Here is a 22717-nt window from a genome sequence, read left to right on the forward strand (position 1 = left end):
GGGGGCGCGTTCGCGTAACGTGTTACGCAAGACGGCGAGACAAGAGGAAGACAATCGAAGGCAATAACAGCAGACAAACGATCCGCTGCCGGAAGAGCGTACACACCATCGAAATGCGTGCCCTGGAAACCGGCCACACGCACCGTCGAGAGAGCTTGCGATAGGGGAACAATGAAATCGAGCTGTTGGTCAGATAACAACATTAGGTTTCCCTCGAAGATCGTAGCATTGTAGCACAGGCAGACATTGCGCTCGTCTTAGTAAAGGCGCGAGGCGAACAAACTCTGTACCGTCAACAACCCTTTACGAATCGTCGACCGGTATCGATCCGGTATCTGTTTTCGGTACGAAGGTATCTTGGGGATATGTGCTCAGCAAACAACAGCCGCGCAACTACCGACGACCACAACAAGACACACTACTCCCAAGCTGGACGGGTGGGATGGATGCGTGCGTGCCAGAAGGTTGTTTGGAACCGAGCCGTTCTTCTTATCGCTGTCAAGCTGCGCTTCTTCCTTACGGAACTATGTTTACTAACAAATGAGAAGGCGCAGCAACGGCGAAACATGAACGCGCCTACCGGAGCCACCGAAAAAGGGAACTGATGGCGTTTGTTCGTTTGCTCGATGTAGCTGACGCTTCTAAAGGATAAATGCTACCTCGCGTTCCAGGACATTTCGTTGGATTCACCTTAGGCTGACATACTTTCATCGTAGTATCACGACACATATGTTAACGTTACTCAACATAAGCAACATATCTGGATGATAAGGACACTGAATTCAAATGGCACATCTCTTGCACTGAAACACATTCCCAAAACTCTCCTACTGCTATACACACTGGTCCTTAAAGACAGCAAAAATCCTGTCAGAAAATGATCTGCTACTGGCCTGGCTTCTGGCCGCTAAACCGTTTCATTCTAAAAGCTCCCGACACTGTATCCTCGTGGTGAAAGACAAAGCGAGCGAGAGAGCAGATTACTAGCACACTGGGTATACTACCAACACAGGCACCATGTACCATCACATTTCGTTGTGTGTGTGCGTGTTTAGTAGTAGCGCTACAGCAGCAGACAGTGAGCAAGAGTGAGAGAGCGCGCATTTGCGCAATAGAACTCCGTGTTGGCGCTGTGATGCGCCTGCGTGCCTCTGGTTTGGCATGTGTGCAGAAGGCATAACACAGCATGGGACACAGGGAGTACCACCGCGTGAAGAGGGCAGCGGGAGACAGCGAGCAATCATTCAGCGTTTCGAATTTCCGAGAGCGTGATGATGAATATTCCCGTGAAGTCTACGCTAGTCTGGAGCGATTCGCATAATCCCCGGTCGATAAGGAATAGCAGAAAAAGTATGTTGAAATGTGATAATGATCCCACAGCGGGGTCGAGGAGACTAAATCCCCCCTTGGCCGCTTGACCTCGCTCCCCTGCCATACTATCGACAGCTACTTTACGCAAATGGACCTTTTGCGCTGCAGCTTAGCATCGTTGGTTACGAGGGAAGAAACGATGCAAGACGCTATTTCTATACCCATATGAGAGATATTCGATACACAGAAATACCTTCGACAAATCCCATGATAGATGAAGTAGCGGCAGATAGCGGCTGGTTAACTGTTATCCCTTATCTGCTGCGTCTTTATCATGCCTTCGACCATCACCATCCAGATTGATATCCCTTGGAGCAACACGCAGAGGTTGAGGAGATGCCGGCCTGTTTTGTGTGAGGGGTGCAAAAGGTTTCTCAGAAGGATAAGCGAATGAAAGGGATCGTCCTCGTCCTCGTCTTCGTCGTCGGCGGCGTCAAGGGTTCGGTGAAACAATAGCAGCTCGTTAGGGTGTTTCCCGCACTTGTGTTTGGAGTGTGACATCGTCCTCCACTCGTTCACTCAGCCAGGCACACGTACATCACACTCATGCCGCTCCCTAGTGCCACTACTCTTCGCTTCCAAGAAGGGCTTTTGAGGATGAATGGCGCACATCTCGACGCACCACCGGAAACCCGGCCACCACCCTTGCTCCAACATTCCAAGGATCTTGGCAGGATCCATACCGATAGCGATGGTACAGAATGAAGAATCATCCGCGCCCGGTACTACTCAATGGTATCTGTTGTTCCGTGGGCTGAGGAGGCTCGGCATGAGCGTGATTATGTTGGATAGAACCGATCGCACCTCCCGGGGGAGGCTCGTTGGTGCGAGATCCTAGCTTCAAGTTCTTAGCAGCAGCTTCTCCTATTGTACCGAACTATCCGCGTCTTGTCAGTAGCACGCGACGAAGCATCCCAATGATGATGATGATGATGATGATGATGATGATGATTATGTTGATGGAGCCAAGACCTAAGACACTTCGAGCCTGCGCGCCCAGTGAGTGAGACAGGGATGGTAATGTGTCTTCTAATTTAACCACTAGTTAAGCACCCCCAAAGCCTTTGAAGATTACAAGTGTTAAGAGAAGCGGTCCTAGCTCTGCCAGAGCTCTGTGGCCAAGACCGTACGCTTCACCCAACCGTGAAGATTCGCCGTGCTCCCCGAAGGCCAAGACGGAGCACGGTGGAACCATTTTGAAGAGGAAGAGATTTGAAGGTTCTTTGTGTGGCGAAGGCTTTGGGCAGGCCACGGGTTGTCCAATCTGCTGTTAGCGCAGCATGCTGCTCTATTAACTGATAGGGACGATCATTAAAACCATAATCGGTTTTTCGTGCTCCCTTGCTGCCTTGGTTGGATGTAATGCGTAAAAGATTCGATGCAGTCTTATATCAATATCAAGTTTTGATAAAAAAAAACCCTTGATCTCTCACAATTGTGAGATGTTACAAATAGAAACATACAAAGTCCTTCGTAAACCCTACAAGGCATACGCTATAAAGTGTATCAAATGTTATCTGAATAAGTTCATCTATTCGACAGGATTCCTTAAATGTCCCTTTCAAAACTGAACTCTCTACTTACATCCGTCACGTACTGACAGTACATTTAAGTATTTCTAATCAAAATGGAACCAATTTTGATTACCCCAGTGACCACACGCGCGTGATATCCCAGTTACCATTAAATTGCATAATTCTCCATTATATAAAGACCGCAAAACACGTTGTGGGGCCTGACACCCAAAACGGGCCACCAATTAATGCTCGAGCGCCAGCTAATGAATTCGACTGGAGCGTATTAGCGCAACGAAAGGGAAGAAACCAGTCTTACCAGTAGTCTATACGCACACCGGTTGCAAGTCGGCCCACCCTTCACGCAAATGATGACGCCCTCGCGTATCCAGCAATCCCCACCGTGACGATCGCACGTACCGTGCATAAAAGCAAAGCCATTACCGGCAAAAGTACGTTGATTAATTAACGATCAATTAATTTTTATTCCATTTCCTTCAACGAAATGTCCTACCACCATGTTGATGTGCGTGGTAGACAGTGTTCGAACGATAAAGAAAATGGCGCAACCAATTGCCCCGCTATGGGTTCAATGAGTGTCATCGGAACGGATTTCGCACCAGCAAAAAAAAACAGGCGAAACGGAAACTGACGGGCAAAGAATTTAATCCTCCAATCATTGATAATGATGACACTGCGATACCCTCCCCCTCCTCCCCCCTCCTCGCCCCTCCCTCTCCCATATCCCGCCGGTAGGATCTAATTTAAACCATTCCCTGGCTTCCTTTGATCCCGGTTTATCAATTCAAACTCATGGTTTGTCGTTTTTCCCGCTTTCCACGGACTGATGATTGAATACGCAGCAAGAGGCGAAGGCATCGGGGCGTGCACGATGCTCCGCTGCGTTGGCTTTTACCCCTACCGATAATGGAAAACACATTAATTCCTAATGAAATCCGACAGTTCCGGCGCGCGAATGATACTCATTAAATCCATTCAAAATTGATCAGAATCGATCCCCGGGCCTACTTTGATCGCGATAGCATTTTGTGTGCGTCACATGTGAAGCACTGACCGAGTCAATAGTCAACGGCATCTAGTTAGCGCCAGGCCGACCGGATCCAATACAGTGGCCGGAGGTTGATGATTTATCGATGGAATTACTCATTGATGAGCGAGCGTTCACCGTCGGCATGAAGCTCTCGTTACCTATAAAGCATAACACAGCATATATCTCCCCCTCCTCCTTCCCCTCTGCGCATCATTGCGACAAACAGATACGAGCAGCTTTTAGGTATACTATAGTGGCGACCAAACCAAAATAAGCGTCAAAGGAGGCACAATGGTGTGGTTGTTATGGTGACGTTTGCCAGTAATCGCAGCTCAACCCTAGGAGACCATCATTTTGATATGCTGCGTGTGCCTAACGTATCCTCATGGGGGGATGAGGGGTTTTTTTTTTGCATGAGAACGTTTCAGCATAAATTACATACATTGCCTGGTGCTTCGGCAATGGCTCGTTAGTGAACCACAACACTGCTTGATATTGAAGTGTTTATTTTGGAAATTACTTTACACTGGAACGCATTTCGTTGCCACCGTTCGCCTGACAGCTCGCACTATGGCCATCATCATCACTAACGCAACAAAAACCCACACCACCCTTCACCCTCTTGAACAAGACCTCGAAAGGCACGAAAGTTTCTCAAACGATCCCGATGTTTATGCTAGCCGTTTCGTCCCACGGTTTATACGAGCTTCTCAAATTTAATTTTCCTAAACCATCGTGTCACGTGCCTCAGGGAACCCCCCCCCCCCCCCGCCTCGGACTCCGCCATAACCGAGGCAAAAGCAAACAACTGACCGTGCCCAAGCTCCAAGCCCCGGAAAGATGCTTAAACAGAACAGGGCCACCACCACCACCAGAGAACTGGGGCTCCGTAATAACGATGTTTGGTTGATGAAAAAATAATTTCAGTAAATTCTAATCTGCCCGCACATGCCAGTGCAGGCCGGACCGGACGTTTGCTCCTTTACTCTTGCTGTCCTGTCACGCCCAATCTCTCTCTCTCTCTCTCTCTCTCTCTCTCTCTCTCTCTCTCTCTCTCTCTCTCTTTCGCTTTTTATGTTAAAATCTATCCCCTTTTCATATCTCGCCACCACATCCTGTGGACGCCCGCACAATTCCTGCAGGATCTTGCAAAGCTCGCTATTCCTTGTCTGATGCTACGTTCAACATCCATTTGCTTTTCGTCGTTCAGCGTGGTCCGGATGCGGCCAAAGAAGCGCGGTGGATGTGATGGAAGTGGCATGAAGGGAAAACCTGGAACCACGGGCCCGTTTTTATTGCTCGTCCGTTCGTACGCTATCATGAACAAATAGCAATGAAAAGATGTGGGTGAAAGCTAACGCAAAATGGTTCCGAAGCAAACGCAAACCACATTCTCTAGCCGGAAACTTATTGCCACGAGGTGTCATCTTGATTATTTGCCATTTGCAGAACCCGCTTTATGCTCTTCGGTTGTGCGCCGCTTGTTCCGGGGGGTTTTTAAATCCGGTATAAATCTTATAAACCCTCGTAATGTAGGGTTTTGTGTCTTTAAGATACTGTTTCGTGGTACACATGAGTTTATTTAAGAAATAGCAGCAGCTGGTCCTCAATATGATGCTTCTTAATTGAATACTTAAAAAACGTGATTTAATACGAAACCCCCTTTCTCAATTTTATCAAGCAGAAATAGAAAAGCTTGATATACATTGTAGTTTCAATACTTTTGTCAATGAAATAACGATTTTGTATTTTGTTATGCGGTTCAACTTGAGGATGAAACTGAAAACCTATCAACGCCGAAACCTTATCGTCACTCTTTTTAGGAAGTGACCCTTATGCGCCATTTTGAAACCGTCACTAGGGTGACGGATCAATCAATCATCATCATGCCAAAGCTTTTTTTATGCTCCGCTACTCTTCCTGCCTCTGAACATGAGTATGGCACAGATCGAACCAAACGTCAAGGTATCGACGTTGTTGGCGCAAAGAGGAGAACAGTAGTCCCCCGGCGGTTATGATATGAAGTTAAAGCTTATTGAGTTATGTGCACGACGCAACGATGTGTTATGAATAGAAGCTAGAAAACTAAACAAAAAATACAAACACATTTCGGAGACACTTTGGGGGGAGGGTGCATATGATTGCCACAAGGCATAATGTTGGCAAAAAGCTAAGGCCGACCTGCAGCAGATCGAATGGAAACCGATTCCACATGTCATAATTCGTTAGACCGATGTGACACATGGACGTGGTATGAGTATCAGTGAATGTTGAATCCTAGTAGCGCGTGACTTTTTACTTAAACTGAAAAAAACATCTCCTAGAATATGAGGGAACAAAATCCGAAAGTGTCCAAAGTTCCCTGTCTGCGTGTTCCCATCACGATTTTTGGAACGGTATTGGCATGGCAATCGGGGGTAAATAACTCGTGCAGATCGATTTTTCATACGAGCAAAATATAAAAGCACACCCTGGGTTAAAACAGTAGTTTTACTACGAAATTAACTCTACTTTAGATACTTAACATTACGGTGTGACTTTAAAGCCCATACGCATGAACACAAAAACCACCAATCGCTTATGCATGTACAAGTAATAGAAAGTTGTTCGTTTTTGCAATACCCCTTCTTGCACTACTTGAAAGCTTTCATAAAACATATTGTTATAAGAATTAGATCGGAACAGGTCATGGGAAAGGAAGCACACGTACATACAGACACACACACACACACACACACACATAATAACTAAACTAAATTTCTACTGAATACCCACCTGTCACCTTTTTATCGACAACCAAGGAGGCGCTAGTAGTGTAGTACTTGCAGCTCATATGATACAGATGTGGGCAGTAGTAATGGTTGGGTGGTAGTAGAAGTAGAAATAGTGGGACTAGCAGTAAAAGTACAGATACGGAAAGTAGCAGTAGCAATAAGGAATGATCTGTGCACGTGGTCGATGAATGGAAATGGAACATATTGCCCTCGACATTCACACGTAATTCCGGGGCACTGCAGCTGGAACGAAGCGGTGGCCGAAGCAGTTGTTGCAGTACTGTAGCCTTCGACTTTTAGACTGTGTGCGAATAATATGTGAACATGCTGTACACTGAACACCATTCCCTCCTAGTAGAGCTAAACAGACGAGGTAAAACATGATTAGCATTCCTTTAAATAAACAGTACAATATACGAAGCTGACTAATTCAACAATAATGTTAGAAAAGATGAACCAATAATTCATTGGGATAACGGAATGGGAAATGTACGCTGTACAGGGCAAGGATAGTTATATGACAAACATCAATGTTATACGATACATAAAAAAACAATAATCAATAAACCAACAATGTTACGAAACATAAGCAAAACTCAATAGTAAAGAATTAAAGACACAAACAGAGATAATACGTAATACGTAGAAATTGGTACAAATATATTGCACATATCAAATTCAATCAGCAAAAATGCGTTGTTACAATGCAAAAATAATATCATAAAGGGAATTTACCACAACCACAAATGGAAAAACCTGAAAGAAAAAACTACTGTAAAATGGATATGCCATGATCCGGCATGAAGATCACACGATCCAAGCAATGCTTAAAGATATTTTGACAAAACATTGTATGAAGATGCACATATTTTACTGGCCCCCCGGCACGATCAATTACCACGAAATGCTTTTGAATTAAATTATGCAATATGCATCCGTCCAACCCACGTCCATGCCGTGCCGGAAGCGTTTACGGAATATAAAAGCATAATCCATGGAGAATTGGAGAGCGAAACTGTGCTGCAAACTACTTACTATTGGCATTCTTTGCGATACACATTATATAGTTACCTTTAACGCCTTCGCCAACATGCTGAAAAACGATGAAATTTCCCATCTTGCCGCTACAGAGAGAGAGAGTTTCATTTCCATTACACAGAGCTGCAACTAGATTGCCTTTTCTCATCATTGAATAATTTACCATCAATCGATCGAAATCGAAATCAAAAATAAGTCTGTTGTTGAAACTGATTTTACTTAATTTAACACTATCCTGCTTGTGTCTGCGCATTCGTTTCTACTTTCGATTTCCGTGCAAATTCTTTTCTTTAAAGTCACTTCTTCCTCTCGCCAAGACAAACTGACCAAACTTTCACAAAATAGTACGATGTGAAAGTTCTACGTCATCCGGAACTAAGTGACAGAGACGCATCGCAATTTGGCTCACGACTCGATGCAACTGTCAAATTTGCTACTCAGTCCTAGCCTACTGACGTGGTAAAACCAGATCACTGTGACATGCTAATTGATATACCCAACATTCATGTAGCACCAACTCGTAATGCTCAAGGGGCATTAGAAGATCATTCCTGTACGTGTGCAAACATAGCAGGGAACTCCGACAGCACAGAAAATGGTAAACCGTGAATATATGCTTCCAGTTTCATTTTGACCAGCGCCGGTGAACGACCTACCGATCTCTGCTAGGGCTCCCAGTAGAACTGCGAAGGCATATAGTTTCGCGAAAATTAAAAAACCCCATTGCGGAGCGTGCATACAATACAACGAAAATGGGAGGGATTTTCAAGTTGATAGTGTTGTTGACTACGCTGATAGAATCTTTAGTAGTCTCGGAAACTTCACTGGCATACTGTCCAGATGCTACGAGACCTCACGCATCTCGTTGCGATCAGTACTTGCGATGTGACAATCTTGCAAACGGAGATCACGTGTGGACTACGGTGCAGTGTCACAAAGGGCTAGTGTATAGACAATATATCGGCACATGTGTCGTACCTGGTGAGTTCCATATGCAAAGTATAAAGTATTCAAGGTGAACTATCTACTATGTAATGAGTAGTATTTGGATGACTGAGGTCAAATAGCTGATGGACCAAACGGACGTCTTAAGCAACACAGGAACTTATTGCTATCCTAATGTACCCAGTGACCTAGTGAACTAAACTTGTTCTGAAGTGTGAAACGATCGTTGAAGCTTTCACTTCCACTGATTGGCGATGCTAATGCTCTAGTGTCAGTGTTGCGCGTCTGGCAGATGGATGTTAATGAAACGTGACGCGACTGTATGACATACCACTTAAATGCTTGTGCGCTGCTGGTCAATCGTGAAAATGCTTTTTAATGGAGCAAAGCAAGCGGTCATAAAAGTGAAAAGCGAACACTGCCAAACCTAATCTGATCTTTATGAGCCATCAGCTGTTTATTAAAAAAAACACCTCAACCTAATTTTCTTTATCTTTTTCCATTCAGATAACGACTGGGAATGTGATTTATCGGTAGAAGATGATCGGAACACGAGTGACGAAAACGTTTACGGCATTGACAATCTTCAATACAATGGGCCAAGCAGTAAAGCGATGGATGATGGCATCGAACTCAGCCGTGCCATTTTTCCAGACGACCAAGAGTCCAGTGGTGACGGAGGGTTGGATCAAACATTTGATGAGCCGGTAACTACCGGCTCGAAAAATGTTGAAATTTCATCAGTATCTTCTTTGAAGGAACCAAGTGTCACGTCCACGGCTAAACCAGTGATTAAACCAAAAGATGACAATTCCGACTCAGCATTACAGCAACTTAAAAAGCTCATTAAGCATCAACAGAACTGGATCACCACACAGATGAAGCGACGCAACTTCTTGTCGGGAGAGAATGGTATTTATCCTGCGACTTCTTCTCAGGAGGCACAGGCGAGGATACCGACTCGCAGCAATGCGGACACTCCTGCTATCACTACTACTGAAGCTCCTAAACCTACCCCTGGATTCGTATCCGAGGAAATCATCAGGAACTTGCTCAACATATCTCAGCAGTTAATTGCGAACCAGAAAGAGGCTTCCGCGCTCAAAACAAACACAGAGAAAAAACCCATAGTGACTCCAATTTATATTCCTGTTCCTGTTGGACCATCATTTCAATCGTCCCACCCAGAGTATTCCACCAAAATTCTAAACAACTCCCAAGATCGTCCAGTTGGCGTAAGCTTAACCAATGCGTATAACATCCCACAAAATTACTATACTCCGCAGGGTAATCTGGGTACAATGCTTCAACAGAACGAATCCATACAGCAAGGCCCAATTCTGTACGATGGTTATGGTAACCAAATCTTGACAATGCCATCATACACACAATTTGGACCATATCAAAATCCATATCAAAATACTGTCCAGAATCCATATATGGCACAACGGCTAGAGCGTCCAAATTCACCGTACAACCCACCAGTAGCTAGTGGATTTCCTGGCAATGGACCAATGCAAGCGCCATTTGGTAGTCAAGGATCGTACAACAACTTCCAACTCCTCAGTCCTCCGGTAAACTACAACACGCAACCGAATAGCAACTTCCAACAATACGGCCCTTCGGTAAACTACAACCAGCTGGGCGATAATGCCGCTCAGCTTGCTTCCTTTAGTCGAAACGAACTGCTTGACCAAACCGCATCTCAGGATAGCGATGCAGACGAGAGCAGCGAGAGCGACTATGCCGAATTGAAACCCTCTCAGGCAGCCATTTCCGACGAGCTGGAACTGAACGATCCGGAAGAATCAGACGACTCAACGTCCCATTTGCAGATGAAACTGTTTGCACTGGGCGACGACACTACATTGGACTACGAGCAGTACAAAGATAGCCTTATGCCAATGCTGGAAGCCAATCCGGACGATGGTCGTATCTCAGTGCTCACTTGCTCCCTTGGCAGTCGCCAACCGAACCGTACCGATTGCTTCCGGTACTACGTCTGCAATCCCCACAATGGCATGTTCCAGACCTTTACCTGCCCGAGCAATACCGCGTTTAACAAAATTACGCGACTCTGCGATACGGTATCGTACAAGCCCTGTCAAACGTTGAAAACGGAACAACAGCAACAACCTCAGCAACTGCTACGACAACAAGGTCTGTCCAAGCGGCGCAAAACGCACCGGAAACAGCAGAAGAACCCAACCGAGAAAGAGCTGCTACGAACGGCCCAGAAATATGTCGCACTGATTCGTCGAGAAGCCATGAAGGTCTTGACACGCACCAATGATGCACAACAGACGGTGCCATTGACGGTGCGTCGGAAGGCACCGCTATCTGGGAGTACTAAGTTGGCTACTAGAAGCACCCCGACCCCGACGGTGCTTGTGACACCGACTACAAAAGCAAGCCGTACTGCGCCGCGCTGTCGTGTAGAAGGGCGCATGGCCGATCCACTTGATATTCACAACTACTACCTCTGCCATCGGAAGAGTCCGAAGAAGTTCACAAAGCTGAAGATGGCATGCCCGGCCGATTTGATATACTGTGCTACGTCCCAGTACTGCACTCTTGCCACGAAATGTTAATCTGCTCAGTTGGTCTGCATTCGTTTATTTATTTATTACCCTCGTTTAACATATTTATTTATCGTACAGAATGTTATTTTTCATCTTCTGATGCCCAAATAATTAAACTAGTTTTAGCTACAATGTACATGATCAAACTGAGCTGAAGTGCAAAACTAGCCTAACGCAATCTCTGGTAATGGAAATGAGGAAAGCTACAAATACAACAGGAGATAATTGCCGATATTTCTTTCACGTTTAGTGCAGAGAAGAACCAATGGCAATGGAATTGCTTCAAAAGACAAGGAACAAACAATTTCCACAATAAAATGAAAAGAAACGCCGACTAGGGACAGATCAGCCACGTGTGCGCGTGTGTTACAATGGTTGTGCATAAAGTATTCAAACGGTAGCGAAATCGGACGCAAAAAGAAAGAAATGCGCCAACCCTACCACATTTGAGTAGCTGGATGCTGGGATCATTGATCGGTAAATACAGACTTTTATGCATCGTCATGATCAGTGTTGTGATGGCTACGCATGAGAAGCGTGAGGTTATAATGCAATCAAGCGATTTCCGGGACTGTACAAGGAAAAGAAGACACTTTAGATGCTATGGGCACGTTCTATCATTCTGTTTACCTTCTACGTCAGTTTAAAGAGATCAACAGATATAACGAGATTCAATTCTTCTCGAATTCGTCACGTACCCATTAAGCACATAGAAAGTAGTGGTGTAAAGAAATGAAAAATAAAAAAATACATTCAAAACCATGCTAACGCCAATTTGCTTTATCCCAGCACCGTAGTGTTTCAAATATTCTATTTCCAGAAAGAAACAATGAACAACTAATGCATTTAATAGAAAGCATTTAATGAAACTATGAAGTATGAAAAGAAAGTTTCCAGAGCGAAAATTTGTATCAAAAGTTTATCTAACAATGCACAACACACACTAACACCTCCAGAACCAAGAGTCGAACCAACGAAGAATTGTGAAATTGAGCAACGAAATGAAACGGGAAAGGAACTATCCATTAGGTCACCTTTAGGCAATCATTTGGATGGCGGGGGTAATCCTTAGGTGATTTCGCATACACATAAGGCCCAAAGAGAAGCGGTCAGTCGGGAAGGGAGGATGGTTATTTGTTAGGAGCGAATATCATAGAACGAGCATCCACTAGCCAGAAAACATACATTAATATCATTTGAAAACATTGTACTTTATTTTACGAGCGTAAACGGAACAGTACATACAGCTAGGGTACATTGTCATTTGGTTAAACATGGTGTATGGTGGAAAACTTTGTGCACATAAAAAAGCATTCGCCCTTTGATAGTTGCTTACGCGCGGCAGATTAATGTGTCTACTAACTGTTTTCGATCGTATGATTTCTCCTTCTCAGTAGCCTCTACTAAATGCAATAACACTCTGACAACCGTCAACTATGATATTTCAAACATTTTGTTTTTTTTTTCTTTACTTTATAAAGCATACGAACTTTATACAACATATGATTGAAACAGCATTGAACTATTTTAGATGTAAATATTCAGAGGTAACAATATTTGTTAAGATATGTTTCACACACACCAAAAAAAAAACAAACGTTAGTACAACTTCGCTAGTTGTCTTTGTGTTTTGTATTTGGAAGCAATAAAATACGAAAACAAACAAACGATGGAATGCAGCGGAGTAAGTAAATGAAATAAGCTGTTTATGTAGTATAAGTCTTGTTTTGGTTTTGCTTCATGAAATACGTAAATATAAAATGTAACATTGTGAAGTGTGGAAAGATCATGCAGATAGTACAAATACGACGTACACAGATATGCTAGAGGTTAATAATACTTCGATTCATGACGCTGCTATTTCTTATCGTAACGAATACAATGTTGTTAATATAAGGTATACTTCTAAATCACACCAGCAGCTTTAAGCGCACTTTGATGCAGCTGCAAGACTAAACAATAGCAACCTTACGTACCGAACAACTCCTCATCACCGCGCTAAATGAAGGGGTATCTTATTATTGTCATCTGTGGTAATATATGGCACTTATAACTTAAGCTTAACACATGCGCTGGCTGCATATGACTAGAAATCCGTGTGGTTAGAGAAGGTAAGTGTTGAGATAGAGATTCGATGGCAGTGAGAAGAAAACATATCCACGACACACACATAAAGATGTCTAACCTACTGTTGTGTATCCAAAACGAATTGCTCGAAACTCGGAAAAACTCTCATATTGAAGAACACACGTGAAGCGACTCATTTGGCACGTTATCGGAAGCGATTTTTCTGCACACTTCTTCGAAAGCAAACTATGTAAAAGGCCAGTGATGCGAGTTAAACGACGAGACACCAGGTGCCACTTTTTAGTCTATTGTCTATTAGTTGCAGGACGGCCTGGGTGCGCAATATGAGTGCAGAGTTTAGTTTCGGTGCAATTTACCATCGTACACCAGATGCCACCAGGCAAACGGAAAGCGCTTATCGAGAGCATGTGTTTGTTAGGTTTTGCTTTCGTCAAACCTGAACCTTCTGGGACTGCTGTAGAAACGGAGGACGGGTTAACTGAATGTACATAAATGTAGAGCTATGCATTGCTGCGGCTAAGGACTACGGAACGGGCCAACGATTGAAAACATATTTGTCATTCTACTTGAATAAACCTAGCTCGATTGTGAAAAACGATCGAAACACGCAGAGCAAATAGCCCGAAGCATAAATCATACCGAACCTATACAAACTGGGAGACACAGCAGCGAAGCTTGTTTAGGAAGGTAAACTTTGCCGAAATAAGCACCGAGTACCGCGAATCGAAACCGCTTGTCATCGATGTAATTTCCTGTGCATCATCATCATTCGTCCTACCAAAAAAAAAAAAAACGCAGGAAGGCAGTGCCACCCCCTTCGCGTGTCGAAAGGGATGGCGGAGCTGGAAGGCATTCGGTTCCACAATGTCAAACAAATTGCACAAAATATTACCCAACAGATTGGTCCCTAAGCGCGATAGAGAGACTGAGGACTAACCACGAGGACGGAACAAAATTAGAAGCAGAAATATGCCAAATCACTTGCATATGGTTGACCGCTTTGTACACATCCAGCAGAAAGAGCTCGCATAATCGAGCGCCTTATCGACGGAAATGTGTCGCGGATTTGCGTACAACATTAATCGATTACGATATGAAAGTGAGTTGCGTCATCGTTGCCGTTCGGTGTGCACCCACGGGAGTAAAGGTTGTTTTCTTTGAAAACTATTCTTTCATCTACCAATAGAATTTGGTAGTTTAGTTTATGCCACAGCCGGATCAAAAGTATGAAATGAAGTTTGCATAATTCTAACGGCCCATAAATAATTAACTACCTCAGTCTCTCACCACTACACCATTATCAGCATCATGTGCCCGTTAGCAGTTTAAGCATCGAAGTTACCTTCGACAACGTGCCCGGAAACTTTGCAGACCGACCTAATCATCATCATCATCAACGGTCCCCTCACATCACGTGCCCTTCATTATTTCTTCCTTCTCCGACGTGATAACTATACTCCGCGGATAATCCGGCGGATACGCGCTTTAAACAAACGACCGAAAATTATATACAAATGAAGTATGTACACCACGTGTGGTAGCAGAGTTCGTGTGGAACTTCACTGAATTGCTCGCGTCTCAAGCATAATCATGAGAGCGGAGCGTAATCGTTGTTAGGCTACTGTAGCAGGCGACGCCCAGCTGTACGCCATTTCCACTGGAGAGAATGGTTTCCAGCAAATACCAGTAGGTTTTTCACGTTCATTTCCTGCAACAAAATGCCCCCACTAAAAACCACCCACCGAATCGTGGTGGTTATTCTTCACTTACGGTAATGTGGGTTGAATGATAACGAAAAAAGGAGGAGGCGTCGTTGCAGAGGAATCGCTCCGCATTTGGATGCGACTAAGGATGGCTGTTTTTCATCAAAACTGATATGGAAGTGAGGGTGAAATATGTTTAATGGGGTCGGGTCGCACGCACGCAACCTTTCATCGTGTGGTGGATGAAAACCGCAACACACACGACGCTTAAACAGACAGAGAGAAAAAGAGAGGAACGAAATAACCAATCAACCGGACCGCACAAAGAGCCACCGCATGCCGGCAGCTCACCACGGACTGGCTCTGCTGTTGTGCCATTTGATTTCATTTTAATACCCCCGGCCGTCCGGGCTGAGGGACATTTATGTGGGACAAGTCCTTGCAGCACATTTATCTGGAAGCACTTTGTGGAAACACACGCACTCAGCTCTACCCCACATCACACTCTCGTTGGTTGATGCGATGTTGCAACCGCAACAAGCAAATGGGCCACAATAGTTAATCCTTCTCATATTTACGGTACACAGCACCTCTTATCAGCAAGCTTGCTAGGCGCGGAAAAGTGGAAAAAAATCGTTCGAATGAACGAAAAGTAAACAGCGCCCCAGGAAATAGTCAAGAGTATGTGTATGTTTGTGTGTATGTATGATTGTCGTCTTGGAAACGGTCTGAGCTCCACCCAAAAACTCTGCCTATGCGATGTTCTGCTCTGCGTGTGCTACTGCAACATACATGGAAGAATCGATGCAGAGAACTATCGCCAGCGAGGCACGCTCCGTGTGGTTTCCTGCTACCGAAAGCACCGTAAAATGGATGAGAAGAAAGTTCTCGGTCACTTGGCGGAAGCCGATACCGGTGAAAAAGGGTCTCTTATCACTAGGCACACAACCGTGTTCGTTATAGCGAACGAAAATCTGAGACGTAGACGAGCAGCAGCAGCATTGAAAGGTGATTCTAAAACGGTAGAAGGCAAAAGTTTACCCTAAGAACTCAACCCAAATGAAGAGTTCAAGGTGGAATCGGTTTTAAAACTCCGGATACTACAAACACTTTGGCCTATAGTGAAGCCGGAACAGAGTTCTGCGGATTGCTCTCCCGGTTCCCGGTTTGATTGGTTTGTGCGTAGAGATAACACAGTTGTTTGACTATCCCCCAGAGTTTTCCAAGAAAGTCAATATTATGATACCCGCAACGTGGAGCGGGAAACCTCTTCACCACCGACGGTTTTAACCGATATGGTTGGGACTACACGAGACGACACCGCAGCACGTAACGTTTACTTTTTGATAAATTTACCTCAACTCGCTCTAGGCTCCCGAGGCTTGGGCGTAGACGAAGCGATGGTGGTGGCCGGGATAGGTTAGCCAAAGATTTATCATCCACGGCCAAGGCATCTTGTGCTGGTGGTACAATCCGCAAACAGCAAAGAAGGGATGCGTGCGCCTTCAGTAGTAGACCGCATAGCGAACCATTTACACACATCCAAGATTATGCGTTTCCCTTGTGTAGCTGTGGCCTGTGGTCGTTGTGATGGCAGCGGTAGCAGCCGCTGTTGCTGCTCACACTAGCACCATCTCGAACACACTACTCCGCTATATATCCGTCTCTCTCTCTCTCTCTCTTTCTCTCTTTCCGGGGATGAGAATCTGAAAGTTTAGAAGAAATGAAATCCTTATCAGTTGGTTGGCAAGCGTAGATTGTAAAGCGAGGCTAAATCAACAGAAAATCTCATTAACGAATACCCCCGGCATGCCGGCCGGCGGTTCCAGGTCCAGACCGGTTCGTGAAGTGATTTCCCTTCGACTGCCAAAGGAGTGAGTAAACGAAGCGTAAAATGGTGCCCAGCACCAGCATCACGGTGTTGAACCTTATCCTTCATTAGTAACATCCGACAGTGTATCCGATTTGAAATGAGTTCGAGTTCGCTACCGTCCCCCAAAAGGATTGGACAGGATATTCCACTTTTTGAAGTGATTATCGTGCGCACTCTTTCTCTCGCATCGTCTGCTTTCCTTCAGAGCATTGTTGTCCGTCAGCGTACCAGCATAGACCAGCAGTCGGTTGTCTGCTGAAGCGCCAGTGTCACCAATCAAAAGCAAGTGGACCTCGGACTTCTGATGCTGGTGGCGCTGGTGAGTAGGGGCAGCAGCGCTTGTGCACTTAATTTAACTGCCAATGAATTACTTAACCTTTCCAACATGGGACGACATTCCATCACCATACGGGTTGGCGCAGTGTGTCAGGGCACACAGTGTGACCGCCATCACGCTCGACGGAAGCGTCATCATCGATTCAGTAACGTACCACCCTCGGCACCGCCCGTACGGAATGATTCACTTGAACTAATCCAGAAGCTATTACGCCAGACCATATTACACCATGGCCCAGCTGGCTAAAGAAGCATTCCGTCATCGTTACAGGCCATGGATGTCTAGTGTTCGTTTTGAAGCAAACACCGGACGTGTCCCGGTATGTATTCTCACTTCACCCCTGGAAGGGGTTGCATATGTTAGACTGCAACGGACCATCATTTAAAGGGTAGTACAAGTGATGGCAGCAGAGAAGGTTTTGTGGCTTTTTAAAAAATCATAAATCCAACCAATCAACCCCGCTTCCGCCATTTTGGCCAACGCGATGTTTTCGTTGATGCTCGGTGGTAGTAGGCTTAGAACGATACCAGGAACGTGCACTCTCTCTCTCTCTCTCTCTCGCTGCGCATGGAGAAAACGATGCTAATGTCAAATTTAAATTACATTTTAATTATTAAACATGAGTGCCGGCGGAACAGATTTCCCGTTTTTGCAACAAAAATCCCATTTTAGTACCCTGAATAGGGAGTAACCCAAGCATAGCCTTCGTTGGGGAAAGGTGTAGAATGCAAAGCATTCGGATGGAAAGTATTCCCATGTCGAGCAGTCCTCTGTGCACATGAGGATTAGCATATATTCATCAAAATAAATGGCCGGAATTAAGAGGACAACTAGGGCAATGTCATGTTCCGAGGTAAGACCAACTTGTTCCATTCCAAGGCAGCTCAAGCATAGGTCAGAGCAGCTGCGATAAAGTTATTACAAAAATTTAAATCAAACAAAACATTTGAAAACCAACTCCTTGCAAATAACGGATAAACCACCAAGACACCAGGACCGATGGCCACTGAAGGCCGGATTGTAAGCAAGCGATTGATCGACACAATGAATCCTACAAAATGACACGCTAATGAAGCATATGTCATCCTAGTTCATCAGAAGCATAGCATCGTTCTTGGCTTACTAACGATTCAATTAGAACCCTCGAATGAAAATGTAAAGTAAAGCACAAGGACACACGGATTCTGGCAGCAAAGAAACAAATTTAATTGAATACCTCGCCAGTTGGAAGCCTTAGCAAAGATGTGTATGTGTGTGCTGCTGCTGCTGCTGCTGAGAAACCAATGATCATCATACTGCTGATGCTGCTCGTACTTTGGCAAAAGTTAATCTTGTCTGCGCTGTCGAGGATGAAAAACGTCGTCCGTACCACCGGGTAGAAGGGAAGGAGGTTGACATGTAAGCCACCTTTACATGTTCGGTTCTGCTGGATTTCGCGTACCGAAGGAGGGAAAAAACGGAATTTTGTCAAAACTCATCGACGACTCACGCACCCAAAAGTAGAAGCAGAAACACCGTACACTGTGTGTGTCTGTGTTATCAAATGCTGACTCACCCCCAGGACCACCGAAAAGAACAGTGAACGGAGTCTTGCACAGAAAGTAAATTGAATTAGGGATCCTCTTTCGTTGCGTCCGTGGCGGACTTGTTTGGACTAAGCCCTTATCCCCCAGCACCTGGTCCAGGCTTCTTTTGGAGATTGGCTTTCGTGTCACTCGCGAGATAAGTTTTGTGAGGATTTGCACGCTAAAGCTTAAATACACATTCAACGTTAGCCCGGTGAGCTACTCTTTGCAGAAACAATAAGTAGCCATGTTTTTCAGTAATTGGAACCGGTTCGTTAAGGAGTTTGAATATACTTTCAGGGCAATGTTTAATTCAGTGCCGTATAGTGTGTTCATCAATCCTGTAGAAATGTATCGCTATCCTTTATTATTATTATTGTTTTTTTTTTTGAAACAGAAATTACAAAAAACATGTAATGCTATACGAAGCTCAACTCAAATAATTCAGCTGGCCTCCTTCGTGACAGCAGGCAACCAAACTCGTCCTTAATCGAAACTTTTACGAGAAAATTATGCACGAAACCGAGTCCGCAAACAAAGACACCGACACAGCCAGCATAGTTTCCTTTTTTCCAGATGCATCGAGGACAAACGAGAATAGTAAAAGGAGCGATGCCGATGAGGGATAGCGAACGATGGGCGTTGTGCGCAGCGTGCTAGAGATAACCGAGGGCAGGGGACGGCGCATACGCCTCTAGGCGCCAGAAACATTACCCATGGTCACTGTTGTGTGCGTGGCCATACCGTTGGTGCTGTTATCACAGTTTTTATTGCAGCCACCGCGTACCCGGCTGCGCGTGGCCATCGCGATTACGTGTGTCGTCAGCTGGCACAGATGTCTGGCCCGTCTTCAGTATTCAGTCGGGACCAATTTGGAAGGACCACGCACACAGAACCAATTGGAAAGAAATTGAGAAAACATGCCGAAACAGGATCGCTAAGCAGGTCATCGTAGGACCCCTGGAGAAACTGGAGCGCTGTCTGTGGTGGTCCCCAAAAAACCATCGCATAATCGTTCCCCGCAGAAACACAAGAGGGGGGTTGGGTTGAAGGCAAAAGGTGAACTTAATTATCCTCGCTCTAATGCAACTCTTGCTCACTCATACCACCACCTGCTGAGGTCTGTGTGTATGTGTGTGTGTTAAACTAATTAATTAAAACTCGTGTCGTGCTGAGCAGCCGGCTGTAACAACATGCGGGAGCATTATCTTCGTGAGCTACTAGAGTCCAAGGTTTACGTCCAAGTCCAGACATGACAACGCGTCGTCTAGTCTGTAGTGTACCCCCAGGTGGCGATTGAATAACGCCCTCGGGGGATACATCGTATCCTGCATACACCAAGCACCACACTGAGCGCACCGTTCCGTCCTGATGCCCGTCAGTGCGTCCGTCCATCGTAATTGTTCTTCGCACATTACGCCATCACTACAACATGACCATACCAGCAGATCCGGCCCAAATGATGATGTGCCGAATGGATGGATAGATGAATGGATGTGCCAGGATATGCCAGCAATGATTGAATAAAAGTGCTCATTTACTCTCGATTCCTTTGCTACTGCTGCTGCTGCTATTTACTATCTTCTTCCGGCCTTGAATGGCAAGCAATTTGCGCTGGAACGTTTACAGTTTAGCATTATTGTTCGCTTCGTTCAAAAAAACCTCTCAAACAACACAGCCAACTTTGATGTTCTCATGTAACACACTTCGAGGGTTGGAATCATAATTTCAAACGACAAAAACACACTTTTCCCCAAAACCGAAAAACCGAGAAGGTAGACGATAACGATTTCCTACGCCAGTTACGAGCTGCTGCTCCTGCCTTGATCAAATACCCAAAACAGGCAAACAAGAGTAGGACCGTAGTTATCAAATATCAAATACACCAACTGCGGGTCTTATCGTAAGGCTGCTTAGCAGCACACAGGCCAGATGCTGATCTGTCTCATATTCTTTCCTTCCACTGCTGGCTGGCTGGCTGGCGGGATGGCTGCTAGTGCTACTGCTGCTGGTGCTGAGAGATAACGCCAGCCGTTCCCCAAAAAAAAAACCCAACGAAAACGCAATCTCGTTAGGGCTGGAAATGATATGGTTGGAAATTATGTTTCAAAATGCGTTTGAGGATGAGAGAAAACGGGCGCAGAGAGATTGGTGGGAACCGACCAACTGAGAAAAAGAAGACCCCAACCGAACGCGGAACACATAATAACATGTGGTTTGGTGTTTTTTGGGATGGAAAGCCAACAACATCACTGCACTGTGTTGAGTGTGCTCATGTGTTGTAGTGCGCGCCTCGCGGCTCCAAATCCAAACACATCCGCTTCTCCTTGGTGCGCTCTCGTCGCACCATCACACCTTCATCGTCCTATGAATATGGCCGGGCCGGGATATGGGCACAAGAGAACGACCCATTTGGAGCATGATTCGTTTCGTCGCTTCGTTACTGGCAGGACACTCGACCCGACCAGAGAGAGTGCAGTGGAGTGGAGGATCATCATCGAGAAGTTTACTACCGGGATTGATACAAGGGAACCGTCGGGGCTTTCCAGTTTGTACCGTTTTCCCGATCATTTTCCACACACACACACTCACACTCACACTGCTACTGTGCTGTGTTCTACCAGCCTACTGTGTTGAGCAGACTGACTCCCGACGCGGTGAAATGATCCTGGCAGCAATGCTGTTGAGGCATTGTGTTTGTGGCATTGACTCTCTGGTAGGGTTGTTGTTTGGCGTGCTGGTACACGCTCAATTATCGGCAACAATCATCACCGTTCCGTGGTGGGTGCGCTCAACGGGCGCAACGCCTCGCCACCATCATAATTTCACTTTCCTTAACGCCATCGACACAAGGGAGGAGGAAAGTGAAGAGCATGGAGCATGGAGTGGAGGAAAAGGGGTTTTCCTTTGCCCATTTTCCACCCTCATCTTCTCTCTCTTTCTTTCTTACTGGTTGACTGGCTGATGGCCTCCTTTTATGTTGGCTGATATTTTCGCGCCTCATCACCAGGCAAATTGCTTTCTAACCTCGTTTCATTCCATTCCACAGCTCACAGCACCTCCGCCGGGGTGGTCCGTGGGGTGGAGGACAACATTCATGAAAAAAAAGGTTCATTCTTGGTCTCTCTCCCTGTTACTCCTCTTGACTAAATCGATTGTTTATCCTCGATTGAGCACCCTTTTGCTGAAGCTATGCGGCAGCAGCAATGTTTTTGCTTCGGAAAGGCTCCTTTTTTTTTAATCCAGCTTTTCCCGATCATTTACCTCAGCTTTCCCATCGGCGACTCAGCCGCACCGGAGAGGGCTAATGGACGAGGCGTGAAGTTCTGGGGAACCGAAAATGGTGAAGGGTTTTCGCTTTTCGAATGTAGAATTGCGAATTTGGAAACGCAATAAAGAGAAATACGAGGCAAACCACCATTCGAACGAAGGGTTTTTGTTGTGTGAAGCTAATTAAAATTCTATCATCGTCCTGCCATGCCGCTGCGTCTCTCGTCTCTCTCTTCCTTTTTCTGTGGTCCCCCCTTAGCGCACTTTTTTCACTTTTATGATCTCGAACCGAATAGAACCGCCGAAGCAGCATCCACTTGCCAATTCAAGCCATGGCGTACACTGGCTTTCGCTAAGAATAGAAGCCACAACATACTATACTGACTTCGGTCGCTTTCGCGGAACGTTAATGGATCGCTGATCGTCGTCGTTGCTCTTATCGTGGCTCCGCTCTCTTTCTCTTGCTTTTCCGATTCGCAATTCGCAAACTCCGAAAAGTCCTGAAAAGCACTAAAGATGTTCGGATGGAGTTTGAAGAATAATAAAATCTTTGCAAACAACACGTCCACGTCAGGAGCTAGCTGGCACACCATTAAAAGTGTTTGC

General features: G+C 45.3%; 1 protein-coding gene across 8 annotated transcripts in view; it reads right to left on the reverse strand.

Annotated features, from left to right (window-relative positions):
* Positions 1-22717, reverse strand: part of LOC125950980 (RING finger protein 44-like) — a 50969-nt gene that overhangs the window by 11429 nt on the left and 16823 nt on the right. For 7 of the 8 annotated variants that reach the window (XM_049679414.1, XM_049679419.1, XM_049679417.1 and 4 more), the window contains exon 2: positions 16423-16772. The exons of the other annotated variant lie outside the window; for it this stretch is intronic. The gene's annotated coding sequence lies outside the window, so the exon portion shown is untranslated. The remainder of the gene's footprint in view (positions 1-16422; positions 16773-22717) is intronic. 8 annotated transcript variants of the gene reach the window in all.

The sequence above is a fragment of the Anopheles darlingi genome, chromosome 2, assembly GCF_943734745.1.
Source record: "Anopheles darlingi chromosome 2, idAnoDarlMG_H_01, whole genome shotgun sequence".
In the NCBI taxonomy this organism is placed as follows: Eukaryota; Metazoa; Arthropoda; class Insecta; order Diptera; family Culicidae; genus Anopheles; species Anopheles darlingi.